Source organism: Taudactylus pleione, unplaced genomic scaffold (genome assembly GCF_031769625.1).
Source record: "Taudactylus pleione unplaced genomic scaffold, aTauple2 ptg000517l, whole genome shotgun sequence".
NCBI classification, from domain to species: domain Eukaryota; kingdom Metazoa; phylum Chordata; class Amphibia; order Anura; family Myobatrachidae; genus Taudactylus; species Taudactylus pleione.
Window position 1 is genome coordinate 513,170 of NW_028284919.1, and position 23,472 is coordinate 536,641.

Here is a 23,472-nt window from a genome sequence, read left to right on the forward strand (position 1 = left end):
GCCCTTACCTGGACAGTACCATCTACTTTTAATCCGACTCCTGAAGTGTCAATTTGTTGAAGAGCGGGTACCCTAATCGCACTGGGCAACTAGCATTCCAACTAGCTATACCATGGATGGGGAGCGTCAGGCCCGGGGGCCGTATAAGGGCCACAGAATCATTTGGTCTGGCCCTCTGAGCTTTTCTCTGCTAGCCTCATCTGGCTAGCAGGCTGCTAGATTGGCACCCTGCAGCCAGAATCTATGCAGCAGTGCCACCTGGAGCGTCCTTCGGACACTTCAAACAGTCACACCACTGCCCTTACAGCTTCCTGGAGCATCCTCAGGATGCTCTGGGCATTTCTGTCATCACCAGCGATTGTGGCTCCGCCCCCATGTGACATCACAGAGGGGGCATGGCCTGCACCGGGGCCCACAAATAATTTTAAATATGTCAAAATGGCCCTCGGCAGAAAAAAGGTCCCCACCCCTGAGCTATACCCAAGAGTCATCGCCAGGCCCTGACTGGGAAACCTCAGGACTACAACTAATTTGACCACAGAGTAATTGTTTTCTAACAGACACAGGAGGAGAGCAGAATTTAACATATAGGGCCAAATGTAATAGGGTGAGAGTTTAGAAAATGTGAGAGTTTAGCAGTAAACTCTCACATTGGTTGAGTTTTATCTTCAAAATGGGAAAACATCTGAATGAGATTTTAAATCATGAGAGTTTTTTAAGTCTAAAAAAACATGCAAGTTCGCTCTGTTACTTTGTTTTTGGACTCTATTACATTGGCAAAGTTTAAAAAGTGTCAGAAACTCTCACTTTTCTAAACTCTCACCCTATTACATTTGGCCCATAGTGCAGTATTCAATTAGCAGCAAAATTGTCCGTTTTCGAAAAAAAACTTTGAGAACGGACAATTTTTGACAAAAAACAGCCAAAAAGGTCAGGACAAGCAAGAAATTGCGTCTGTACCCCAAAAAATGGTTGACGTACATCGGAAAATAATTTAGGAGTGTATTATTGGCCGTAATAAAAATATTTAGGATACTTAATTGTGTCGGTTGGTGGTAATTTGCATATATTAAACATTTAAGAAAATTGAGAGAAAGCAATCTTTTTCCAGGAAATTACTGTTACACGTAAATTCGGGGTATGTTAAAATTCCTGCAAGTATATTTACATGTTTAAAAGCGCACTTTTAAAAAATATTAAAATAGTGCCTGCTGCAACCACGTGCAACGTTTAAAACACTACGCATCCATTTCGCCCCCCGAAATACTAGACCCAATACGTTAAACCCATTTTCAAAGTCTCTTTTTCACCAAAACTTTGATCAGTCTTTTTTTGCCAAATTAAGCAACTTAAAATTTTTTTTAAGGGTAATTTATCATTAGGGGGGTGTTCAAAGGGTTCTGAAAGAAATTCCCACATTTTTAGTCAAAAATAGATAGTGCTTGCGAGCAGGGCCCTCTTACCTTTATGTCTGTCTCTTACAACCCAGTCTTGTTCTATTCATGTTGTTTCAAATTGTAAAGCGCAACGGAATATGCTGCGCTATATAAGATACTGTTAATAAACAAAATATAATAAATAAAAATAGGGATTTTGCATATTTTTTCCACCTGGTGTGAGATGGTGAAAACTTTTCGCCAGTTTTTTTATCGCCCTTCCCGTTTTCGCCTCCTTTTTGGTGAAACTTGGCTGATCTCACCGCCGATAGCGAAATCGGCCGATTTCGCCGCAAATTGAATACGGCCCTTACTGGTAAAACCAATGTTTTTAATTCCATTTCACATCTAATTGTGCACTGCTTACATGGACACTAATGGGATATTTGGTTTACCATAGCGTCAAGACTACGCTTTCCTGTTAAACCCGTAGTATACCAGCAGTACCTGTGCAATGTATTTTATTATACAAATTTTAACTGTTATTCACAATAAATTTGCTGATACCACAGTACAATTAACTTTGAATATCAAGGATTATCACCTATCGGATAACAGTATAAGAAGGTCCAGAGAATGTTTCTCATCTTCTTGTACCTTCGCCTTTCCTCATTAACTACTGTTCATGTTTTTATAACACACTCAAACCTGAAAATACTATAAAATGGAACCTTATAATCTTCAAGAATGCAAACTGCAACTGTAAACAGTTTCAAATGATTAGAACATCACATTAATGGTGCCTTTAGCTGTTGAGAAGAAGCTTACACAGGCATGGTGTGGGTTAGCTGGAATGACGTAAGCCTGCAGAAACCGTGCTGGTTGACCTTGTTTAGCAGAGCACCACAGATGGGATATTTTATTTTATGGACCGGGATTATTGAAATGAGACCAATTACACTCCGACAAGACCATTTACTCTCCGAAAAAAATGCTCAGAGCTGGCCTTCACATCCTCTACTCTTGATGTGACCCTATTTTTCCCATTTGGACTTTCATGTATTAAGAGTGAAAAAAATAAGATTTTATTGTATATTTAATAATATTGTGAATGCGAACTTTGGGCAGTCTTTTATTCTGTTACATTTTATTCGACATGTGTGCATGTGTCTTCATTTTTCAAAATTTTTGTTTTACACTTTTGTTTTAACAGGCAAAGAGCACATGGTCCACTGTGATAGTAAAGTTGCCACTCCCGAGGTCCCAGTCCTGTTAATTACCCTGACCTCCACAGGTCAAGGTAACCATCAATTTTCACCATCTTTCTCATAAGTTATATTTATTACACAATGCACTGCACTTGGGAACTCATTGCTGGCTAATGGTTCCTGCAAATGCAATTCTCTGCTTTATATAGCAGGTATAGGCCCTCAGTGGCAAAATTGCATTTTTAGGTGCACTCTAAGTAGTTAAATATTCATACAAATTGTCACATGTCAGACAATTCCTTTATTACATAACTCTTGTTGAAGCTGGTTTAGTGGCTGAGACAGAATCAGTGTAAAATTAGCTTGGAGCGATGCCATTTTGCGAATGGAAACCAGACTCCATCTTAAAAATAAGAATCTGCACGACGCCATTTTAAGTTACAACTCACGAGCTAAGTACAGATGGCAATGTTTTTGGTAATCCCTTTAGAAGCCATGACAGGCCCATTCTGGGGACAACCTTGCATAGAAATATACTAAAACAAACACAGTATCAGTTAGCAACTAGAAAAACAGCTTCCTGAGAAAAGGAATTAGAAAAAAACAATACACCAGGAACTGTGGGTGTTTTTGCATGTAAAGGGAGAGACCCCACATGTGGACAGGTGTAGCTGTGGCAATTGTAATATGGCCCAGACACTTGAATTTGACTGAATGAACAATAGTAAGAAATCTGCTCTTTTAAACTCACTGTCAGACAGGCTGGCACGGTTGGGGGTCTCCACCCTGTTTGAGAGTGAAGCTCACTGCCCATAACACATTTGCATTGCAGTTTCAAAAAATGTTAGTAAGAAATTTTATATATATATATATATATTAAATCCATCATAAATAAAATCACATGCATAAACACCGCACATTACGCACAGTTGCGCTGTTAACATGATGCACATTTGCGAATACACAGTATCCTGCATGCGAACACTGTTTATTAGCTGCATGCGTGCACATCTGCCCCAAATCAGATAAACCTAACTAGCGTCTTTTCCCAAACCCCTAATACTTACATAATGCACACTCACAAAAAAGGTTCCATAGCTTTAAAGTATAAGATCCAAGTTTTATTAATTTATTACAAATGCTGTGAAATAAAGGCTATTTTGGTATCTAAGGTTTAATACGTGATAAGTAAGCCATGTTTGGTATTATACTGATTTGCACTTTCTCATCAGCTTTCCGGTATCATCAGTGTGAAGATCGCAACATGCATTCTCAACTTATGGACCGTAGAGATATAAAGCACCAAAATGTATTTTGTGAAACCAACAGCCTAGATTTGCATGCAGGGGGAATAGAGGAGGCAACAAGCTGTTAAAGGCTGTTCTGTGTCCATTTCAATCAACCTGTCAAATGTCCTGTAACAAACGCACCGTGATGGGGAACCAATGGGATCAGCAACAAACCTCTCTATTGTGTTGTCTGTTTCTTTAAGGGTATAAATGTGTGTGTTGTGACCCCAGTCTGGAGTCTTCTTGCTGATTGTTGATTGACGGAGGTTTCTTGCTGATGCCGGTATCTGGTCCAGAGCACGTGCGTATGTATAACTGTATCTTGGGTCTATATAATTCTTTGCACTAAATTGTACTTAGATCACAGCGTGTAACTGACTGTACTTTACTTGAATAATACTTTATGCATTGGAAACACATGTTCAAGGTCTAAAGTCTTTATTCTACGGTATGACTGCGTACGCAAATAGCGTCAATTTTAGAGGTTTATAGGCAGGTTTTAGAAGGTATAGGTAGGAGCGTATAGAGGTTCAAATTCAGTATCCTTACTCTCATGGCCAATTACTTAATACTAAATACTAAAGTATGCTTGTCACTGTTTGAGTATTCAGATCTGAGTTAGGACCCGTGGACTGGGCTGACTAGGTATACAGGAATTGATGTGGCTGGATTAGATGTCTGCTAATGGGTAGGACCCATAGGGTATGTAGCCTTATGTCATCAAAGGTATGAGGGATCACTGGAAGGCTCCCAGCATGCTCCTGGAACCAATTGAATGGAACTCAATCCCAGCCCTGACCTCAGGACCATGGGGTTAGAAATAGTGTTTAAGAACTCAGGAGCAGAACAGAGTTTAATACAGATAACCACTAGTCCACCTTGAATCCACTAGAGATAGTGTGACCCGGATACCAGAGCTGGGTGTCTGGAGCCTACTTCCTCCAAAAGGGATATAGATCCAGTCTTCAGTCCCCAACACCCAGAGAAGACCACTCTACTGGAGACTCAGCATGAACCCCAACACTAAAAGAGTATGCTCAGAACACTAACCACCATTGATAGTAACAATGATGGCATGATGAGCAGAGAGTCCCAGAAACAGGCTTGGGTCTTGTGATGCTGAGACAAATTGTAAAACTTGCTGATGAGTATTACAATCTGAAGAGAAATGCAGGAATGATTCACTGAACCTGCAATGAGCAGGTGAGATAAACTGAAGGTTTGGCACTTGGAAGCACTACAATGGTCAATGTTTATACATGGGAACTTCAGACTACTGCAGGCATGATACAAGCAGGAACCAGACTAAGACCGGAAAGGAAGTAGCAGGCTGAACTGCACTGAAACCAGGATGGAGGTAGCAGGCTGATCTGAACTGGGACTGCAATGGAGGTAGCAGACCGACCTTGATGAAGCACCATCATACTTGCTATGAATTACTAAGTACCCGGTTTTGTGACAATACTGTTACATTAATGTTGTGTTTCAATGCTCCTTTGCCATATACAGAATGGAATGCTTTTAAGAGCAGCTGCCTTTCCTCCTGAGTTTATAATCATTGGCTGCGATTCAATTCAATGCGATGTTGAATAGCCCCGGGAGCGCTAGGCAGGCAAACAGCCGCGCGGCCAGCACTTTTGTTGGATTCCTCCTCGCATCCCCTGGAGGGTGCGAGAAAAAATTCTTTAGTCTGACCAAACATTGCATTGAATAGAATTGCGGCCATTGTGTTTAGTGGATGGAGATGAGACATGCATTCCAGGGCCCTTCCTCCTGCAGACCACAGCAATGAAAATTAAACATTTTGCTCATTCACCTGTTATTAGGGTGCAGTAATATACTATTTTGCCAATATTTCTAAGGTTAAATGTACATTCTTTCCACCTGTACTTTTGCTTGATGTATCAGAGCCCAATAATAATTACAATTATTCTTCAATATCACATCAAAATATCAATATACAGTATATTCAATATATTGATATTCGATGTCTGTTTTTATCTCACAAAGGCAATTCCCAAGAGCAGCAGAGGATGCACCTTTAAGAGCGCTGGACAGACCAATGAGTCACACTGGGGCAAAACCAAAAGGTCTGATTCTGAGCCGCTTTTACCACCAATTTCAAATGCAGTTCTTCTGTGCATGGGTCTAAGTCGCACTGCGCATGTTTCCAGATTCTGTGCACACAAAGTCGCAGTTGTGACTATTACTTAATGTCTACTGTGTAATATTAAACTGTGATTATATATACAGTCAGGTCCATAAATATTGGGACATTGACAGAATTTTCAGATTTTGGCCTCTATTCCCCACCACAATGGTTTTGAAATGAAACAAACAAGATGTGCTTTAACTGCAGACTTTCAGATTTAATTTGAGGGTAATTACATCCAAATTGGGTGAACGGTGTAGGAATTACAGAAGTTTCTATATGTGCCTCCCACTTTTTAAGGGGCCAAAAGTAATGGGACTATCAACTCAAAAGCTATTTCATGGACAGGTGTGGGCTATTCCCTCGTTATTTCATTATCAATTAAGCAGGTAAAAGGTCTGGAGTTGATTCTAGGTGTGACATTTGCATTTGGAATCAGTTGCTGTCAACTCTCAATATGAGATCCAAAGAGCTGTCACTATCAGTGAAGCAAGCCATCATTAGGCTGAAAAATCAAAACAAACCCATCAGAGAGATAGCAAAAACATTAGGTGTGGCCAAATCAACTGTTTGGAACATTCTTAAAAAGAAAGAATGCACCGGAGAGCTCAGCAACACCAAAAGACCCGGAAGACCACGGAAAACAACTGTGGTGGATGACAAAAGAATTATTTCCCTGGTGAAGAAAAACCCCTTCACAACAGTTGGCCAAATCAAGAACACTCTCCAAGAGGTAGATGTATATGTGTCAAAGTCAACAATCAAGAGAAGACTTCACAAGAGTGAATATAGAGGGTTCACCACAAGATGCAAACCATTGATGAGCCACAAAAACAGGAAGACTAGATTAGAGTTTGCCAAACAACATCTAAAAAAGCCATTACAGTTCTGGAACAACATTCTATGGACAGATGAGACGAAGATTAACTTGTACCAGAGTGATGGGAAGAGAAGAGAAGGAAAGGAACTGCTCATGATCCAAAACATACCACCTCATCAGTGAAGCATGGTGGTGGTAGTGTCATGGCAAGGGCATGTATGGCTGCCAATGGAACTGGTTCCCTTGTATTTATTGATGATGTGACTGCTGACAAAAGCAGCAGAATGAATTCTGAAGTGTTTCGGGCAATATTATATGCTCATATTCAGTCAAATGCTTCAGAACTCATTGGACGGCGCTTCACAGTGCAGATGGACAATGACCCGAAGCATACTGCAGAAGTAACCAAAGAGTTTTTTAAGGCTAAAAAGTGGAATGTTATGCAATGGCCAAGTCAATCCCCTGACCTGAATCCGATTGAGCATGCATTTCACTTGATGAAGACAAAACTGAAGGGAAAATGCCCCAAGAACAAACAGGAACTGAAGACATTTGCAGTAGAGGCCTGGCAGAGCATCACCAGGGATGAAACCCAGCGTCTGGTGATGTCTATGCATTCCAGACTTCAGGCTGTAATTGCCTGCAAAGGATTTGCAACAAAGTATTAAAAAGTGAAAGTTAGATTTAGGATTGTTTAGTTTGTCCCATTACTTTTGGCTCCTTGAAAAGTGGGAGGCACATGTAGAAACCGTTGTAATTCCTACACCGTTCACCTGATTTGGATGTAATTACCCTCAAATTAAATCTGAAAGTCTGCAGTTAAATCACATCTTGTTTGTTTCATTTCAAAGCCATTGTGGTGGTGAATAGAGGCCAAAATATGAAAATTCTGTCAATGTCCCAATATTTATGGACCTGACTGTATATGGATAGGTCTGTAGGAAAATGATATTTAATATGTGAGATAGTTAGATTAAGACATATTCAATAAAATTAAAGTATAATAATGAGTATTATTATTATTGTAATTTTTGTGACTTATTGAATGTTTAATGAGTGACATGTCCAACAAATATTTGATTGCAGTGACCCTATGCAGTCACTTGATGTTGCTAAAAATAAATTTAAACTTCCTTCGTATAACCACTGTCTGTTTATTATCTGTATCTGGGCGAGGACCCCTTGCCTCTCTGATTTGGTTGGAAGGAAAAATCAACATTGCTGCCAAAGTTATCGTGTCGGAGCAAGAGCCAATTCTTGAAGCTGTGCTGCAACATCCTGCATTATCCATTAAACACAAGAACTTCTCATTACACTGCGGTATCACAAGTTATCACTGTCTCATAGACCTTAGACCTGTTCAAGAACTCCATCTCATCTCATGGTTGCTTTCTATGTTACCTTAATCTTTTTTATATAATGTTCTCCCTCTTTTACTCAGTGTGAGCCTGCAACCAGCAAATTCATGTTTCTTTTTTCTCAATGGATTCCACACCCAGAATCTAGTTCTCTAGTTCGAACTCCATAAATATTGCTTCTAAGGATTCAATAAGTTTCTTTTTTTAAACATCATCATTTGAAGGGTCACTTTCTGTTGTATGCGCTCTGGGCCTGATTCAGAGCCGCTCGCTGCTGGCGAACGCTTGCTCTGAATCAGGGTGTGTTTTTTTTTTTTTTAACCAGGCCGCTCGCAAAGGTCTGGGTGACCACCCACAGCTTTTGCGAGTGGCCTGGAGTACGTCACAATTATCGCGACCATCGGGCTTGCGACGAGACCCTGTGGTAGGGTCTCGTCGCAAGCCCGAGTGGACTTCCTGCTCTAGTAGGTCTGCCCTCAAATACCAGGCGTTCCTTTGGGAATGCCTGCGTTTGCCCAACCACCCCCCTCCCCACCTACAAAATGGGGCGAGCTGTCACTCACCATCGACAGCCGCCCCATCTTGTAGCGAGGCCCGCAGCGACTGAGCTGCAGTCGCTGGACGTGGCTCGCGCACGCCGGATGCAGCGCACGCGCAGTGGGGTACAGGGGCTGGCTGGCAACTTTTAGCCTGGGGGGCAAATGCATGCAGGTGGCCCTGGCAGAGGAGTAGCGTGTAGCCAGGGTGCCCGAAGAATATGCGTGCTATGGTGCCCCTCCCCCCCCTCAAGTGTTCCATGGAGGAGGCGGGTCCATATGGGAATAATGTAAGGTAAAAATAAAGATTAGGGCAGTCCCCTGTCATAGTGCCCATATGCAGTGCCCCCATGTGCCACAGGAGAGAACACCCTTATGCAGGCCTCCAGTAGTGATCCCCCCCTATGCAGTGCCCCAGTAGTAAGCCCCTTATATAGTGCCCCCAGTAGTGGTCCCCCCTGTGCAGTGCCCCTTGTGCCCCCAGTAGTAAGCCCCTTATATAGTGCCCCTAATAGTGGTACCCCCTATGCAGTGCCCCTTATATAGTGCCCCCAGTAACAGTCCACCCCCCATGCAGTGCACCCAATAGTGGTAACCCTTATGCAATGCCCCTTAATTAGTGGCCCCAGTTGTAGTCTCCCCCCTATACAGTACCCCCAGTATTGCCCTTTACATAGGGCCCCTAGCAGTGGTCCCTCGATGCAGTGCCCCCAGTGGTAGTCCCCTCCACCTATGTAATGCCCCTAGTAGTAGTCCCCTCCCCCCTATGCAGTGCCCCTAGTAGTAGTCCCCTCCCCTTGTAGTGCCCCTAGTAGTCCCCCCTTTGTAGTGCCCCCAGTAGTAGTAGCCCCCCCTTGTAGTGCCCCCAGTAGTATTAGCCCCCCTTGTAGTGCCCCCAGTAGTAGTAGTCCTCCCCTTGTAGTGCCCCCAGTAGTAGTCATCCCCCCCTTGTAGTGCCCCCAGTAGTAGTCTCCCCCTTGTAGTGCCCCCAGTAGTAGTCCCCCCCTTGTAGTGCCCCCATTAGTAGTAGTCCCCCCTTTGTAGTGCCCCCAGTAGTAGTAGTCCCCCCCTTTGCAGTGCCCCCAGTAGTAGTAGTCCCCCCCTTGTAGTGCCCCCAGTAGTAGTAGTCCACCCCTGTAGTGCCCCCAGTAGTAGTCCCCCCCTTGTAGTGTCCCCAGTAGTAGTAGTCCCCCCCTTGTAGTGTCTTCAGTAGTAGTAGTCCCCAGTAGTAGTAGTCCCCCACCCCTCTTGTAGTGCCCCCAGTAGTAGTATTAGTAGTCCCCCCTGTAGTGCCCCCAGTAGTAGTCCCCCCCTTGTAGTGTCCCCAGTAGTAGTAGTCCCCCCCTTGTAGTGTCTCCAGTAGTAGTAGTCCCCAGTAGTAGTAGTCCCCCACCCCCCTTATAGTGCCCCCAGTAGTAGTAGTCCCCAATAGCAGTAGTCCCCTCCCCCTTGTAGTACCCCCTGTAGTTGTAGTCCCCCACCCCCCTTGTAGTGCCCTCAGTAGTAGTAGTCCACCCCTTTATAGTGCACCCAGTAGTGCCAGACACCCCCCCCCAGTAGACACACGTAATATAAAAAACAAAATAAAAAAAAACACTTACAGCCACCGCCATCTGCTCCTCTGTCTGTCTTCCCGGGCCGGGCCGCTCTGCATTATGGGAGAGACGTCATATGACATCATGACGTCTCTCCCATTGCCCACTGCGGGAGCCGGAAGATGGAGCGGCTCCCGCAGTGGGCGCAGCAGCAGCAGCTAATGAGAGTCTGACAGACTCTCATTGGCGGCTGCTTACAACAAACACACAGCTGCCGGAGCCGGCGGCTGTATGTTTGTCAGTGTACCGAACTCAGTCCGGTCAGCGCTACACACGCGGTGCAGTCTGTGTCACAGTGACACAGACTGCACCGGCCCGCGGCCCGCATGACGCTGCGGCCTGGGGGGCACATGGCACCCTGCCCCCCGGCCCAGCCCGCCACTGGTGGGGTACCATCGAGCTGCTTGCGAGTGCTGGGCGCTTGCGAGTGGCTCTAAATGAGCTCCTCTGTTTCTACCTGATGTCCATTTATACAGTATCTAAATGTACAGTATGCATTGCTTGCAACGAGAGATGTGCACCGACCCCCATATTTTGGTTTTGGATCTGTATCTCCTTGTGTTTTGGATCTGGATCTGGTTTGGATTTTTTATATAAACAGCTAAAACCATATAATTTTGGCCTGTTTTTGTTCCTACAATATTATTAACCTTAATAACAATGATTTTCAGGCATTTCTAGGCATTTTTAACCACCTCACAGCTCACAATATTGATTTCACTATTTTTCACCAATATAGGCCAAAGGCTGCAGCGAGCTGGCTGGCTAAAGTAAGCAAAAGAGCAGCAGCACAAATGCACGGCAGTTTAAAAAAATATAGGACATCTATGAAACATTGCCACACAGCAGCGGCAGACAGGATGGCAGTTTAATAAACTATAATAATGTCATTTGGCAATGCCCCAAATTGTGCAAAATTTTAAAAAAGAGGTGCAAGATGGAATTGTCCCTCCCACCCACTCTTATGTGGGATATTAAACAGGACATGCACAGTTTAACAAACCAAGCACTTTAACGACTAGGACTGACACTTTCGTGGCTGAACTCCTTGGTTTGTATGGGCACCCACAAAACATTTTTTGGAAGGGCTGCCTTCAATTATTAAGGAGGAGGTTGATGATGAGGGTGTTGGTGGTGGAGATTGCATGTGCTAGTCCAAACTGCTGGTAGCTGATACAGTATGGACCACTTGTTATTAATTTACAAATTATTATAATTTTGATAAACAGATTGCATGAACTCACTGCAAATTACGTAAGAGGGAAGAGGTGCCTAGATGGTTAACGTCCCTTCCTTTGGCTTTACAAATGGACCAGATGCCTTCACAACTGTTTTCAGAATTTATATTAAAATAATTCCACTCCCAAGATGTGGCTTTTCTGGCTTTCTTTTTATCAAGAGCAAGAACTGCTGCCACTGGTGGCTGATTTACGCAAACAACATCCTCATCATCAAAATCCTCATTAGCGTCAGATAGGACACAAATTTCCCCCTCATCCTTCTTTTGCACTTCCTCCACACTATCATCCTCATTTTCTATTATTTCACCATCTAATACTAGCACAGCCATCATGGTGTCAGTGATCCGCTGTGAAACTGGGTGACAGCTGTTATACTTACTTCCTCGATCAAAAAACTGTTTAATAGTCAATTTAAAAAAAAAATTACTACTAGTAGTAGTCTTCTTGGACCCTTTCTGGGATGAAGATCCAACCCCAGCAGCAGCAACAGGTGTAGCACTCAAGGATCCTTCTGAGGAATCACGGATAGGAGAGGAGTCAGTCATGCTTATGAAATTGGATGCAGGACTACTTCCAATCATGAATGAGGATGTTGATGATGATGCAGGTGTTTTTGGTGGAGATTGCAGGCGCTTGGATCCAGATAGAAGGGAGCAGCTAGGTGACACTGGACTGATTGTTCGTTTTTTTGTCCCCAAAGTTTCAGAATTTGAAATACCCTTTCCAATTTGATGAATGCACTGCAAGTGATGTAACAGGGAGGATAGTTAAGGACCTTAACCATCCTAGATGGTTAAGGTCCTTACCTCTACTCACTGTTACATGGCAATGGTTACAAATGGCTTGGCAAAGGTTGTCTGGATTTGGGTGGAAATTATTTCACACATGAGAAGTGGATTTTTTGGTCCTTTGCTCTCTTGTCATGTGACTGTCTTCCATACTCATTGCGGACTTAAAGCAGTGTCGCCAAGCAATTATAGCACAGCTAAGTTGCGGCTAACGGACACAACCACACACAGAATTTTTATTTTTTTTCACACTGGGGGCGAAGACCTTACCTGAAAGAGGCAGCAGCCCCTTGATAAATGAGACACAGGCAGCACAGCACCCATGCGCACCTATGTTGCTGATAAGTGTGGCTAACACGCACACCCAAAAAATAGTTTTTATTATTTTCACACTGCGGGGGAAGGGAAACACCCCTGAATGAGGCAGCAGCCCCTTGATAAATGAGACACAGGCAGCACAGCACCCCTGTGCACATATGTTGCTGATAAGTGTGGCTAACAGGCACACATAAAAATTGTTTTTATTTTTTTCACACTGGCAGGGGGAAGCAGCGCTGAATGAGGCAGCAGCCCCTTGAGAAATGAGACACAGACTGCACAGCACTCCTGCGCACCTACCTTGCTGATAAGTGTGGCTAACATGCACACACAATTTTTTTATTCACACTGGGGGTTTGGCTACCATGCACACAGAAAATTTTGAGTATTTTTTTCACACTGGGGGGACGCACCCCCGAACATGGCAGCAGCCCCTTGATAAATGAGACACTGGCAGCACAGCACCCCTGCGCACCTATGTTGCTGTTAAGTGCGGCTAAAACGGACACACAAGTTTTTTTACTTATTTTTTTTACACTGGGGATGAAGAGCACCCCTGAAGGAGGCAGTAGCCCCCTGATAAATGACACAGGTAGCACAGCACCCCTGCACACCTACGTTGCTGATAAGTGTGGCTAACGCGCACACACACAGAGAAAAAAAAATATTTTTTTTTCACACTGGGGGTGAAGAACACCCCTGATGGACAGAGCACACCCTGGACAACACAGAAGCACAACCAGCCAGCCCCTATGGACAACAGACAGCCAGCCCTTATGGACAGGACAACAGCCAGCCAGCCCCTACATGGACAACAGCTAGCCTCTATGGACAAAAGCCAGCAAGCCCCTATGGAGTGAACAGGACAACAGCCAGTCCCTATATATCAACAACAGCCAGCCCTACCCCTTATGGACATAAGTAGCCAGCCCCTGAGTGACAATGGCATCAGTAGCCAGCCCCTATGCACAGTGTCAGCAACAGCACATTCACAGCTCCCTCTTTCTTCACTCTCCACAGCCGGAATGAAAAATGGCGGTGATCGCGGGACCTTTTATACAATCCAAAACCCGTGAGAATCAGACAGCAGGATGTTGACGTTTTGCCTCATTTTGAGATCTGAATCAGGTGGGAAAACCCGAGCCGGCTCGGATCTGACTTGGATCCCTTAACTTGGGTGGGTTTGGATCTCTGGAATCCGAACCTGCTCATCTCTACTTGCAATTGCAACCACAGAATTTTTTTTAAAAATAACAACTTCTTGAGGAAAACCAATGTTGTGATCTGCTTTCAGTTCAGACACCTTCCATATTTAACTTTGCTCAAGGTACTTATTTATAGCCAGTTGTATACCTGTCTCCTAATAAGCAGTGACAGTTGCCTGTTTTTGTTGTTGGCTATGCAAAACACTCTTTCAGTTTACATTATTTTGCATTCATAAATGTTTTTCATATATGTCTTCGAAGTCTTTTATCTTATCCTCTTGTGCATGTGACATTTTAAAAAAGACTGTCCTCTCTGTAAGCTTTCAGTATTTTGTTGTTTCTCTTCAACAACCTTCTGTTTCAAAGTACACAATTACTGTATTTTTGAAGCATTTATTTTAACTCCACTTAGGAGGACATATTGGGTACATCGTCTATTATGTACCTTCTATGTCGCTGATGAGGGTTAGGCACCACCAGGGGGAAGTTAGGGTTAGGCCCCCCCTGGGATGGTTAGGTGTAGGGTGTGGGAAGGGGGGGGTCAGGTTAAGGCACCTGCGGGGGGGACTTAGGGTTAGGCACCACCCCAGGAGTTTAGGGTTAGGCACTCCTAAGGGAGGGTTAGTATTAGGGAGAGGAGAGGGGAAGGTTAAGTAACTTACCTCACACTGTCGGGATTTCATCCTCTCGGCCTGATGCTGTTGGGATTTGAACTGGCATTTCAATCCCATTCCTTACCTACTGCCAGATGTTCACGTCCACTTGTCCCCATAGATCCCATTTGGAGTACCTGAAAAAAAGATATTATACTCACCTACATCTTCGCGCTGGTCTCCGTAGCATCCAGGGATCTTGGCAAAAAAACAAAGGGGCACCCGAACCATATACTTATATTAGCGGTATGTGTGTGACCACATCGCTAACCGCCCCTGCCTGATCAGTGTGAACTGTCAGGAGCCACCAGCCAATCAGCGGGTGCTAACTGTAGAGCGGCCGCTGATTGGCTCCGGCTCCTGACTCACTGACCAGCCCACGTGGGAACTGTCAGGAGCCGAAGCCAATCAGCTGCTGCTCTACAGTTAGTGGTTTTGCCAAGACCCCTGGATAATACGTAGACCAGCTAGAATGGAGGTGAGTATAAGATCTTTTTTCAGGTACATCCAAACAGGATCTAGGGGGATGTGAACATCTGGCAGTAGGTAAGTATGTGTGAGTGAGGTAGGTATGTAATAAAGCTCTACTATATGCAGTGTGTGTGTTCTGTCTTTTTTTAACTATTATTTTACAGTGGGGGTACGGGTGCCGGCCACCTGCTGGCACTTGTAGTTCCACAAGTACCAAAGGGCAGGCATGCCGGCACCTGTAGTTCCACTGTAAAATACAATAGTTTTCTACTGTTTTACACTTTATTATCCACAGCCCACGGGTGCGGGGAAGAGCCCCAGGCTTCAGACCAAGCCTGGGGTTTTGGGGGGGCCTTCTTGGGGGGGTCCCCACTTCCCCTGATATCCTCGGGTTGGACTGACCGGCTTGGGCTGTTAATGCTGAAGCCATGGAGTCCCAGTAATAGGGTCTCTGGGCTGTGGCATTACAGCCCGGCCGTTTTGGGCCCGGTGCTGGTTTTAATTATAGGGGGATCCCAACGCAATTCCCCCCCCTATATTTAAAACCAGCACTGGCCCTGTAGCCAGATGCTGATTCCTAAATTACGGGGGAACCCTACTCATTTTGTTCCCCATAATTTTTGGAACCAGGACTGGCTGACCAGTCCGGGGCTGGTTATGGCTTTTGAAGGGGACCCTATGTATTTTATTTTTAATAAAATCACTATACAATAACTGCACATGTAGAAACATACACAAATCAAACTGATCTGTGTATGTTTCTGGCAGACTCGCAGCTCAGAATGGTGAGTGTTTGAAACTTCAATTTCTCTAAAAGTTTGCTCTAATCTCACCTGAGATTGACATCTTGAATCTTAGTAAATTTGCAAACAGCATCTTTTTCATTAAAAGTACTTCCGACGTAGGATCTGTGATGTCCCTGGCCACTCCCCGCCGCCATGTTGTGTCAGACGATGTGGCGAAGAGAACATCAGCATTGCTTTGATTGTCTGTCCGGAGTTGACTTGATCTCGTTCAAGTGAGTATATACATCCCTGCACCATCACCCCTGCTCCACCAATGCATACCACTAACCCCTGCTCCACCAATACATACCACTGCCCCACCAATGTGTATTAACCCCTGACCCACCAATGCATACCACTGCCCTACCAGTGTGTCTATAACTAAACATAGAAGCCCATCATTGTTTATAATACACAACACCCTCATCTTGGCTAAAGCTGAATATAAACAATGCTTGTGTTCCCCCTTTACAAATAATTATAAGCCCAAAACAGTTTTTTTTTAAATAAAACTATTTTTATTTAAACAATTAAAACATATAAACTAATTTAAAACCTTCAAAGATCAAAACATTAAAACTGTAAAAACTTTAAAAAATGTCACTATTTTAATCAATTTGCTTTTCCAACAGGAATGACAAATGCTATTGAAAAAAATTCCTAAACAAATTTATTGAGCAATACCACCAACATGAATGTTTGTGGTGTGTGAAAAGCTCAGATTATCACAACAAACATAAGAGAGCTGCTGCAGTCCAGGCGCTTGTCCAAGTAAGCAAGCCCTATCACGATGAGGTGGATCCAGATTGGGTCAGCAAAAGATCCAAAATTTGAGAACAGTATATGTCCGAGAGAATCGGAAACAAAAGGAATCTCGGGCATCCGGAGCAGGGGCAGCTGATTTATACTGCAGTACACTGTGGTATTTTGATGTCCTAAAATTCCTGCATGAGCAGGAGCCTCAGCGACCGTCACAGGCCTTATTGATTGACAGTGTTCCTGAGGAAACTGGTGGGGACAACACAGATAATGAACAAAACGTCCTCCAGCGAAGTAGTAAGTATAAAAGTTCTCATGCCAACTATAGTTCATTAACGTATTCTGTCCTCCTGCCATGGTACAGCCCCCACTTCATTGAAGTAGGTCATATATTGCTCCCTGACCTCTTTAGCCCTTGCAGTCCCTGTTGTTGCCAACACTGAGGATGGGGCCACAGAAACCATAGACAGTGTTTCCTCGAGATGTTCCCGGTCCTCAGGCACAGCTGTGTCTGATGCCATACTGCTAAAGTTGTTTTTTTTTCTTAGCAAATTGTGGAGAACACAGCAGGCCAAGACAACAGTATCTATTTTGTCCACATGAAGGTGGATGCTTGTGTGGAAAATCCTAAAATGGTTGCTTAAATCCCAAAGTGTTTTCAACTGCTCCCCATGCCCTGGAAAGATGGTAGTTGAATATGCACTTTTCTTTTGTTAGGGCGCGTTGTGCATACGGCTTCAGCGAATGCTCTTGGAGTGCAAATGCCTCATCAGCAACAAAAACATAGTTCAGGCCGTGCTTCGTTCCATACTTGGTGGCAGGTTCAGGTGTTGGGATGTCAGTCTCTCATAGAAGAGGGTTTGCTTAAATGACCCCCAATCTGAAGCACGGCCATTTTTGCCCACATCAACAAAAATAAATTCATAATTGGGGTTCACAACCACCATGAGCACTATGCTGTAAAATCCTTTACAATTATAATAAAATGATCCACTGTGAGCAGGTGGATTAATCCTGATATGTTTCCCGTCTATTGCTCCACCAAAGTTCGGGAAGTTCCATCTACGTTCAAATTCCTCTGCAATGGTCTTCCACTCCTCCACTGTTGTCGGGAACTAAAATAAAGACAAAATATAATTATACATTTGTAAAACCTGAAATTAACATCAATCAATTCTGTCTTTCCTCCAACAGCCTTCAACACCTAACCTCGACTTGACAATCAGCCTGCAAAATCCCTCCCAAAGTGCCCGTGAGGCAGATGTCAGTGAGGTCTCACAACCTACATCTAAGAGCCAGAGATACCAGTGCAAGAACACTGTTATGCAGGATCCTCTGTTACACCAGGTCAAGCTGGCATTAAACAAACCGCCGGACATGTATGACCATCTTGGCACACACATTGCGAGCAGTTTACGTGAAATGGTTGAAAGCCAGCAAATACATGCCCAACGGATTCTGTATGAAACAGTATTCCCGGGGGAGATCCCAAAATCTGGCCAGCACTACAAGGCTCACTGATGACCCAGTCCCCAAGACAAAGATGCAGCCCTGGTATGGCCCATCTACATCCCACAGTTCATCCCATAGTTACCCTCCACCAAGTTACCAGGCCACACCAAAAATGGGGCCAATCCCATCCCAACCTACACCCCATCCCAGTTTTCTAAAGCCACAAACCACTAACCCCTCAACAACCTCAGGCGTTGTATATAGTGCCATGTTGGCAGAGGATGAGCAACCGACACAATGGTATAAAATGTAATTTGCTAATTTACTACTGTATCAGTCCGTTTTTTCTCACTCAATACCTGCTGCATGGTATGGGGTGCGGATGATACGGATTGGGCAGGTCCACTAAGCGCATGGCGCAAGGACAGATTGTTGTTTGCCGGGGCCTCAATTTGCACTTGCGTCATGTGCTTCTTGGCCTGTTCAATCTGTCATCTGACACACCGCACACCATGCAGCTGGTATTGGGCGACAAAGAACTGGCTGATGTTGCAATTTTTATATAGTTAATATATAACAAATAAAATAAAACCATGTTGGTTTTGCAGTTATGTTAAAAAAATTAGTAGAGTTTTTACTTACTTTAAAGTAGTGAAACTTCAGGACTTTCACAATGGCCTCACAGGTGTCCAGGATGATGAGCCCCAACGCCTGGGCGGAAATGAGGGTGCCGAACTTCAGGTCTTCAAAAGATCGTCCTGTCAACAGATATCGCAGGGTAACCACCAACCTCTCCTCAGCCGGGATGGACATCCTCATATTGATGTCCTGCCTCTGGATATAGGGAGTCACCAGACGTAACAACTCCTGGAAGGTGGCGTCATCCATACGCAGGAAGTTGCGATAGTCGTCCGGGTTATTCTCCCTAAGCTCCGTCAGCAGGGGCATATGGGAGCGAGTCTCCCTCCTCGTCAGCAACTCCTTGGTCCAGCAGGACCTCATCCTCTTCCTTCTCTCCTGAACTCCTTCACCTTTCAGCCTCAGACAGCCATATGTAGCAGAAGCTTATAGTGATAGGAATCCATCAAGAAAGCTGCAATCACACTTTGTAAAGGCAAGCCTTAAAACAAAACAAAACACACTAGCAAAGTACAACGTTCAGCAGGGTAAACCTAGCCTCACTAGTCACTGAGCAGAGTGCGCAAAAATCTTAAAATGGCAGGTGCCTTTATACCCACTAGATAAGCCCTCCCCTATTGACATTCCAGCAGATGCATCGTGTAGTAATTTGCTGCATATGATCTATCTTATACGATTTCAAATTGTGTACAATAGATCAAATCGTATTGGTCTTATGTGGAATCGTTGCATTTTTAAACACAAATCGTTCAGAATCTGAAGGGAAGCATTTTCAAGGGAAATCGTATGTGACATCAGATGCGATTACAAATCGCACCGTGTATGGCCACCTTAAGAAACATGTGAGTGTAACACTATTTTCCGTTCACCGGAGTTCGCCTTTCCTAAACTGCAATGCGCATGCATCAAATAACCAATGTAGTGAAATGACACTGGGGGAGATGCACTAAGCCTTGTAAAGAGATAAAGTGGAGAGTGATAAGGTACCAACCAATCAGCTCCTGTCATTTTTAAACACAGCCTGTAAGTTGACAGTTAGGAGCTGATTGGTTGGTACTTTATCACTCTCCAAGGCTTAGTGCATCTCCCCAGTATGTTTTAATATGCTGCTTTTTTGTTCTGCTTAGTGATCTGCTGGCATCTTTTACATCAGACAACAGTCGGTTTCATCTTTCTACCTGTTATTTGAATTTTGACGTCCTGCTCATCAGTAAAATATCACAGAACTTACATACCATAGTGAGAACACCGCAGTGGGCACATTGAAATTAGAGTTGCTATCATCATTGTACCTGTTATTTTATTTTTTTATTCTCTTATATACAGTACACTGTGTGTGCGGCATTCCCCCTATACCAATAAGTGGTTACCCTACAGTATGTCTATTTACTTGACATTGGGCCCGATTCAGGTTTGATCGCAACTGCAATTATGCATGCTATTGGTCGATTGTTACATTCTGCGCATGCAGATGCATCGCAGTGTGCATGCATGAACCAGCCACTGCGATTGGGACTGGGATTTTAGTAACTACGCAGACCCATCGCTTAAGTGATTGACAGGAAATACCATTTGTGGCAGGTGACGGGGGGGGGTGGTCGGCGAAACGCAGACGTGCCAGTGCGTTTGTACCCCGTTGCAGGGGCGTGCATAAATTAGGCACTGCGATGGCATTTGCAGCCTGAGCTCTCACTGCGTACCGGAAGGTTAACAATTTCTGAGTAAGGTCTGACCTTGTGCAAGTGTACGTGAGGCTCCGATGATACTCGATCTACCCGATGCTTTCGCATTCTTGCAAAGTATTATGGATGTGTGTAAGGTAAGGTGGGTGTCCTTATGTTGTGCTGCGAAGTCGTTGCGATCGCAGTGGATTAGCATATCATCGCAGTCAGACTCCGTGCGTAATCGCAGCTGCGATCGCAGTTGCGATCCAACCTGAATCTGGCCCATTATCTGCAACTTTTTCTATTAGCATAAACCAATTTATGCAATGCACTGGTACCCTGCTCGCCAGTAAGACATGGTAAATGTGTGTCATCGCTGCCTAGTGGTTTGCCTGCTTCTTTTACATCTTGAAACTTGTACTGTACATCTGTGTGCGCATATTCTCACGTGGTTACCTGTCATATGGTAGTCATTCTATTACAGTACATGCAAACCGTGTAAATATGCGTCTCCTTTGCCTAGTGGTTTGCTTCTTGAAACTTGTACTAATTATAATTGATTTTCACAGTTCGGCCACACGAGCATGTAACTGAGGCCCAGGATGAGAGGAGTCTGATGATGATGGCAATGCTTAGTACTGTCATGGACACACTACTGTACTGTACTTTGCTGATTTTACGATGGTGCAGTAAGTAGAGTATTTTCCTTTGTTTTTTTCAATTACGCACAGATTGATGAAGCGAGGGAGGAGTTGGGAGAGTAGATGGAGGCGAGGTCTTTAGGTAATGCAGGTAAAGTCATTGCTAAACACTGTACAGTTATGCAGTACAGTATTTGATCATTACTGTAATGTAAGTTCTGTTTTTTCCAATACAGAACAGCTACATGTGCCTTCACGAGGGGCAGGGGATGTAGTTTCATACTGAGTTTTAGACATTGGCTGGTGTGTATGGGGCAGTGGCGTAACTAGGGTATTTGGAGCCCAGGGCAAATTTGAAAAGGGAGCCCCCCCCATGTGCGCGCGCCGAAGGCAAAAAAATGGGCGTGGTCACTTAAAAATGGGGCGTGTCAACATGACACACCCCTTTATTTTCAAACTGAACATTCCTATCCATATGCACCTTAACCCCAGTAGTACCCCCTATACAGTACCCCCAGTATGCAGTTGTGGTCCCTCTCATGCAGGCCCATAGTAGTGCCCCTTATACAGTATCCCCAGTAGTGGTCCCTCTTATACAGCCCCCAATTAGTTCCCCTTACTCAGTACCCCCAGTAGTGGCCCCCCCAAATGCAGTGCCCCACGTAGTGTTTCCCCTTATGCAGTGCCCCCAGTAGCAGTCCCCACAATGCAGTGCGCCCAGTAGCGGTATCCCCTTATGCAGTGCCCTTTTATATAGTGCCCCCAGCAGTAGTCCCCCCCATGCAGTTTTCCCAGTAGTGGTCCCCTTATGCAGGCACCCTGTAGTGATCCCCTCTATCTAGTGCCCCCTGTAGTGGTCCCCGCAGTGCCCCTAGCAGTAAGCCCCTTATATAGTGCCCCCAGCAGTAGTGTCCCCCTGATGCAGGCTCCCAGTAGTGACCCCCCCCTATCCAGTGGTCCCTGTAGTGGCCCTTTCTATTATTGCCCCCAGTAGTGGTCCCCCGAGTGCAGTGCCTCTAGTAATACTAGGCCCCTTTTAGAATGCCCCCAGTGGTAGTCCCCCCCCAAGTAGTAGTCCCCAGTAGAGTAGCCCCCCCCCAGTATAGGTCCTCCCAATGGCACCCCAAGTAGAGGTCCCCCCCAGTAGTAGCCAACCCCTCCCCCGTTGAGCAGATAGGTTTAAAAATAAATAAATATATATAAAAATATACTTACCTGATTCCACGCTGCTCCTGCTCCTGTCCGCGATGCCGCTCCCGACCACCAGTCCGCCCGGGCTGGCGCGCTCAGCATTATGGGACTGACGTCATGACGTCAGTCCCATTACCCACTGCAGGAGCCGGATGGAAGTCCGGCTCTTGCAGTGGGTGCTGCAGCAGTCAATGAGAGTCTATCTGACTCTCATTGGCTGCTGTTTAACACACGCATCACCGCCAGCGCTGGCGGCGATGCGTGTGTTATGCACAGCCTGAGTCCGCCTCCTGGCGCTATTGGGCAAGCGCTCAGGGGGAGGGAACGGGCTCAGGCGTGCAGCACAGGACCGGCGCTGGAAGCCTAGCGCCGGTCCTGTGCAAATGTGTAGCGCTGACCGCACTCATTGCGGTCGGCGCTACACTGGCTATCTAGGGCGGGCGTGCCGGTACCATGGCCGGCGGCGCCTCCCCGCGCCGCCAGTCCAACGGCGCCCAGGGCACGAACCCCGCTCGCCCTGCCCTAGTTACGCCACTGGTATGGGGGTCCCCTATAATATGTAGAGTGCCTTAATGTGGTATATATAAACAGGATTGCCATAATATGTTTTATTATTACACATGTATTACATCCCACGACTATGGTGCATCACTACAGTGCATAATCTGGTATTTTATACTTTATGAACCATCAGTATTTACTATACATAAAGAGACCCAGGCCATGCACTGTAGTATTCATTTTGTATGCAGACTATGGGCCTGATTCAGCAGCGATCGCTACTGCGTTCGCAGTTGCGAATTTGCACGGAATGCAGGTGCGAAAATATGCAATGCTTGCAAAAGCACAGCCGAAATAAAGACACCCACTGCTGCTTACTCACATCCGTCCACTGTCGCTCTTCTGTGTAAACACTGACGCACAACATTTACACCTGGTCTGATCTGCCGCAGACACTGCAAGTCTATTATTTGCTTCATCTAGTTAAGGCCAAAAGGTTACAACCAGCTAGCTGGCTGACTAAGCTAAGTGACACAGTGGGCGGCACTAACATGTGACAGTTCAGTTTCTAATTTCCAACACGGATACAGTGTGTTATACAGTTTGGGTTGGATACACCAATAGTGCACTTACTGTGACAGCAGTGTCGGTAGAGCGGAGATGCTGACTGTGTCCTCCACAGTACATGGAATGGCAGTGCTGAGGTGCTGGCAGTGTCCTCAGTGAAGGGTAGTCAGATCCAAAACCAAAACCAAAACACGGGGGTCGACGCACAACTCTAGTTTATAGTTATTTTTATGTTACTATTATACAGTAGTCATTAAAAACTG